Here is a 5,796-nt window from a genome sequence, read left to right as displayed (position 1 = left end):
CGACACCGCAGGTATTGTCAACTCATTTGTTAGTGAAATGGACTCGAGAGAGGAGGAACTTTTGTTGATACTCGTACTTCTAAGCAGGAGAAGGAGGAGGAGAATGAAGACAAAACGAATATTAAACGTACGTCCACTGTTACATGATCGGCTGGAGAAAGGATTGGTTTATACTCTTTATGTCGATTGAGAATACGTTAGCTATTCAGGGATTGCAGGACATGTCAGCTCGTTTATACCGTGGAGGAAATATTGCGAACAGTATCAGAGATGACTTTGGAAACTACTTCGTTAGCCCTGAAGGTGAAGTGGCTTGGCAGCTGCAAAAAAAAAAAAAAAAATAAAAAAAAAAAATAAAAAAAAAAAAAAAAAATGTAATCGATAGAAATGTTACTTGAACGTTAATGTGGTTAGTCCTCATTGTTCATCTGTCATTGTATCTGCGATGTGCATATTGCAATTATTACTATGTTAACTGTAAGAAGTCGCATTATTGTATTCACTGAACTGATTGGCACTTACATTTAAATTATAGAGTATCAGGAACTTGTACCTCAATAATATTACAATAAATAAATAAAATTTATTATTGTAGTAACCACATAAGAGTAATTGTAATTAAGAATAATATTGTAACTATTTTTTGTGCCATAAGGGGGAACGTCTTAAGACGCATAAGAAAAGGGGGCGAGGGATGCAATTGTGCTTGAAGGTTACTACCCTCCTCGCCACCACTTTGTTGCTATGGTCATCGCTTTTGACATCCCAAAGAGCGGGACGACTTTCTAGTTCACTTATAAAATTTTCCGTGTAAATGAAATCTAAACTCATTGGTACTGTGTGTACAGTATAATATACAAGGTGTGAGTATATCAGTACTAGCATACACGCTAAATAAACAAAACAAAGATTTAAGCAAACAAGGCAAGACATGAGCGAACTTGCAGTGACCTATACAGGGTGGTCCATTGATAATGATCCGGCAAAATATGTCACGAATAAGTATCAAACGAAAAAACTAACTTGAAGGGGGAAACCAGATGGCGCTATGATTGGCCCACTAGATGGCGCTGCTGTAGGTCAAACGGATATCAACAGCACTTTTTTAAATAGAAACCCCCATTTTTATTACATATTCATGTAGTACGTAAACAAATATGAATGTTTTATTTGGACAACTTTTTTCGCTTTTTGATAGATGGCGCTATAATAGTCACAAACGCATAAACACGTGGTATCACGTAACAGTCCGCCAGTGCGGACGGTATTTGCATCGTCATGTATTACCCGTGTTAAAATGGACCGTTCACCAATTGCGGAAAATGTCCATATCGTGTTGATGTATGGCTATTGTGATCAAAATGCCCAACGGGCGTGGGCTATGTATGCTGCTTGGTATCCTGGACGACATCTTTCAAGTGCCCGGACCGTTCGCCGGATAGTTATGTTATTTAAGGAAACAGGAAGTGTTCAGCTACATGTGAAACGTTAACCACGACCTGCAACAAATGATGATGCCCAAGTAGGTGTTTTAGCTGCTGTCGTGGCTAATCCGCACATCAGTTGCAGACAAACTGCGCGAGAATCGGGAATCTCAAAAACGTCGGTGTTGAGAATGCTACATCAACATCGATTGCAGTCGTACCATATTTCTATGCACCACGAATTGCATGGCGACGACTTTGAACGTCGTGTGCAGTTCTGCCACTGGGCACATGAGAAATTACGGGATGATGACAGATTTTTTGCACGCGTTCTGTTTAGCGACGAAGCGTCATTCACCAACAGCGGCAACGGAAAATCCACGATGGCTGCGACAAGTGGAACATCAGCGACATTGCCGGGTTAATGTATGGTGCGGCATTATGGGAGAGAGGATAATTGGCCCCATTTTATCGATGGCAATGTAAATGGTGCAATGTATGCTGATTTCTTCTACCGATGTTACTAGAAGATGTTTCACTGCATGACAGAATGGAGATTTACTTCCAACATGATGGATGTCCGGCACATAGCTCGAGTGCTGTTGAAGCTGTGTTGAATAGCGTATTTCATGACAGGTGGATTGGTCGTCGAAGCACCATACCATGCACCGCATGTTCACCGGATCTGCGACCCCGGATTTCTTTCTATGGGGTATGTTGAACGATATTTGCTATTGTGATCCACCGACAACGCCTGACAAGTCAGTTCATGTGCGAACATTACGGAAGGCGAACTACTAGCTGTTGACAGGAATGTCGTCACACGTATTGCCAAATGCATTGAGGTTGACAGACTTCATTTTGAGCATTGAAACTTCCTGGCAGATTAAAACTGTGTGTCCGACCGAGACTCGAACTCGGGACCTTTGCCTTTCGCGGGCAAGTGCTCTACCAACTGAGCTACCGAAGCACGACTCACGCCCAGTACTCACAGCTTTACTTCTGCCAGTATCCGTCTCCTACCTTCCAAACTTTACAGAAGCTCTTCTGTGAACCTTGCAGAACTAGCACTCCTGAAAGAAAGGATATTGCGGAGACATGGCTTAGCCACAGCCTGGGGGATATTTCCAGAATGAGATTTTCACTCTGCAGCGGAGTGTGCGCTGATATGAAACTTCCTGGCAGATTAAAACTGTGTGCCCGACCGAGACTCGAACTCGGGACCTTTGCCTTTTGCGGGCAAGTGCTCTACCAACTGAGCTACCGAAGCACGACTCACGCCCGGTACTCACAGCTTTACTTCTGCCAGTATCCGTCTCCTACCTTCCAAAGTTTACAGAAGCTCGGTCGGGCACACAGTTTTAATCTGCCAGGAAGTTTGCAACATTTTTAGTAGGTTTCTTCCAGCTTCCGGAAGGTAAGTTCCCCTCGAGAACTCCGGATCAGTACTTTCCGAGCCAGACTCCATGCAATTTTCTACGAAAATTCAATATCATTATGTTATTGACAGATGGGAAACCTACTCATTAAACAGTTATATAATCCAGATATCCGATTTAAGAGTTGCGAGAAGTAATTTTATCTCTGTTAAATGATTCATTAAATTATATCAGATTGTATTATAATACCGTTTTTATGGATCAATAATTTAGAGAAAAAGAGGGCTTTTTCATCAAGGCAATATTCTGTGGTGTTTTACTCTCCACTGAGTTTAATTCTAGAACATAGGCAGCTTACAAATTATTGTCAGTAGCGCTTCGTGTGATACGTGTCTGATGTTCTCGTCATGATAATTTCATGTGACGGATCTGGAAGGACTTAATATGTCGTCCGAGTGTTCCTGGAACGTACGATCCCGAAATTTCAACGTTAAACCTCTTCGATAACGCCTCTCTTGTACTGTCCGCCACTAGAATATGTTGGGCGTTTCTGTAACTCTTGGCGAGTGGCCAATCCCGTGGAGAAACGCCCCGCTTTCTCTTGGGTCTTCCCTGTTCTATTACCCCTCTTCGTGAGAGTTCCAAACTGGTGAACAGTAGTCAACAACTGGTCGAACGAGTGTCTTGTAAGCGACTTATTTTATCGATGAATGGTATTTTCTTAAGAGTCTGCCAATCTCAATGTGGCATCTGCTTTTCATACCACTTGTTTTATGTCCTCATTACACTTTAAGTCGCCTCGAATAGTTAATCCTAAGTGCCGGGTGGTTATATTTAAGTGCAGTTAAGTGCATCAGGCCACACATTTAAGTGCAACACAGGAGCCACATGCCTTTTGTATGAGAGCTACTTACATTTTTCGTCCACTCACTCCTTTGCTGATACTGCACTCTGCGTTCTGGTGACAGAATTACTTTAAAAGGAACACTAAGTGAAGCACATGTGGTACTGTGACTAAATCCACCATTCTGTGCTTGGGTCATTACGAGATTTGCACTGTTCCTCTTCCTTCTTTTGCCGTTCTACTTCTCTCCAGTATGTCGTGGTTTTTGAGGAAGTAGCTTTCTAATTATAAAAGTTTTCTTTGCTGTCATTATTGCAACTGGTATTCCGGTGGGAGCTGTAATTATCGTATGACAGCGAAACTTTGTAGATATTCTAATGCGTTAATGTAGAACAGATTTAGGCTGGAAAAAATTAGTTCCAATTTTGGTCACCAGGTATAAATCTGGCGCTGTGAGTGCAAGAAAGGCGTATGTAGTTAATTAGGAACGGCACTTGGGCAGAAAACTGCCGCTTATTCAGTTTGTTCAATATGGGCACCGAAAACGTCGACGAGATGCTGCATCCGTAAGGGAGCGTGATCAATAATTGCTCGCAGGAATTACTGTGGAATCTGAGCAACGTGTTCCTGTACACTAACTTTCAGATCAGTAAGACGCCGATCGTGTCCATGGTAAATGCGTCCTTTCAGATATCACCAGAATCAAAATTCACATGGATTCCAATAAGGTGATCTTGCAGACAATGCATATGAAAAACCTTTGTAGATAACACGTTTGTGGACGGTTGCATTAAGCAGACTTTCACTGTGCGAATAACGTGAGATGGTGCCCTGTTTTGCACGAAACTGTGGTTTCCTCACATTTGTGCTGTTGGAAGGTAGGAATTACATTCTGTAGAAGGAGGTCTCGATAAAGTGCAGACATCACGGTACACCTGACAGGCCCTCTGGGTGTATTCTCTTCAAAGAAGAATGGGCCGGGAAAGGTGCAAAAAATGGCTCTGAGTACATTACACCCATCCATGCCCGAGGCAGAATTCGAACCTGCGACCGTAGCGGTCGCGCGGTTCCAGACTGTAGCGCCTAGAACCGCTCAGCCACTCCGGCCGGCGAAGGTGCGTGAATCCACACCGCTCAGTCACATACTCCGGCGAGTTCATCGGCAACATCCCAAAATTCAGCAGTTTTCTGCACCCTTTACTGTAAAACGTGCCTCGTGACTCCGTAGAAAATTTCCCGACGATATGTCGTCAACTTCTATCTGTGCCGGAAACCGAAGAGCAAATTGAGAACGTTGTTGCTGATCATGAGGTTTCAGTTGCTGCACCGTCTCGATCTTTTACAGGTGCCAGTGTAAAACAGACAGCAAAACTTTCCATACTGTTGATCATTGGTTGGACGATTCTCGTGGCACTGCATGAGCCTTAGCACTCACTACCTGGGACACGTGCTGCATTGGTCGGTAACAGCAACAGCTGCCTCCTCAATAACTTCCACTAGGATAGGACGCCTTCATCTTCCGGATGCCACAACAAGCTCGCCCATGTTTTAGAATTTCATTATCATGCAGGTCCGATGAAGAAGCACTGAGGCGACTGCAGCCGCTATGAAATGCATGAAATGTATTCGGAGTTGCGAACATGGACAACCATCAGCTGCATAGTGGAATGACGATGGTAAAAATTTGTGCCACACCGGAGATTTTGAGCTTGTCGCGAACAGTCACCTTACCATTAGGATATCCGTTATTGTTATTGCTACTGCTGTTGAATGGCACGTCTGAACCATAGAGACGCTGCAATATTCTGCATCTACATCCATAATCCGCAAGCCACCTGACGGTGTGTGGCGGAGGGTAGTTTGAGTACCTCTATCGGTTCTCCCTTCTATTCCAGTCTCGTATTGTTCGTGGAAAGAAAGATTGTCAGTATGCCTCTGTATGGGCTCTAATCTCTCTGATTTTATCCTCATGGTCTCTTCGCGAGATATACGTAGGAGGGAGCAGTATACTGCTTGACTCCTCGGTGAAGGTATGTTCTCGAAACTTCAACAAAAGCCCGTACCGAGCTACTGAGCGTCTCTCCTGCAGAGTCTTCCACTGGAGTTTATCTATCATCTCCGTAACGGTTTCGCGATTACTAAATGATCC

General features: G+C 43.6%; 2 non-coding genes across 2 annotated transcripts; both read right to left on the bottom strand.

The window, feature by feature from the left end:
- Positions 1 to 2,319: 2,319 nt before the first annotated feature.
- Trnas-cga (transfer RNA serine (anticodon CGA)) lies at positions 2,320 to 2,394 on the bottom strand. Its single transcript has one exon. It is a non-coding gene; the product is annotated as a tRNA-Ser (tRNA).
- A 226-nt stretch (positions 2,395 to 2,620) lies between these two features.
- Trnal-caa (transfer RNA leucine (anticodon CAA)) lies at positions 2,621 to 2,695 on the bottom strand. Its single transcript has one exon. It is a non-coding gene; the product is annotated as a tRNA-Leu (tRNA).
- Positions 2,696 to 5,796: the final 3,101 nt, after the last annotated feature.

Source organism: Schistocerca gregaria, chromosome 5 (assembly GCF_023897955.1).
Source record: "Schistocerca gregaria isolate iqSchGreg1 chromosome 5, iqSchGreg1.2, whole genome shotgun sequence".
Classification (NCBI taxonomy): Eukaryota; Metazoa; Arthropoda; class Insecta; order Orthoptera; family Acrididae; genus Schistocerca; species Schistocerca gregaria.
The sequence above is the reverse complement of the archived record's forward strand: the minus strand, read 5'-3'. Positions and strand labels throughout refer to the sequence as shown.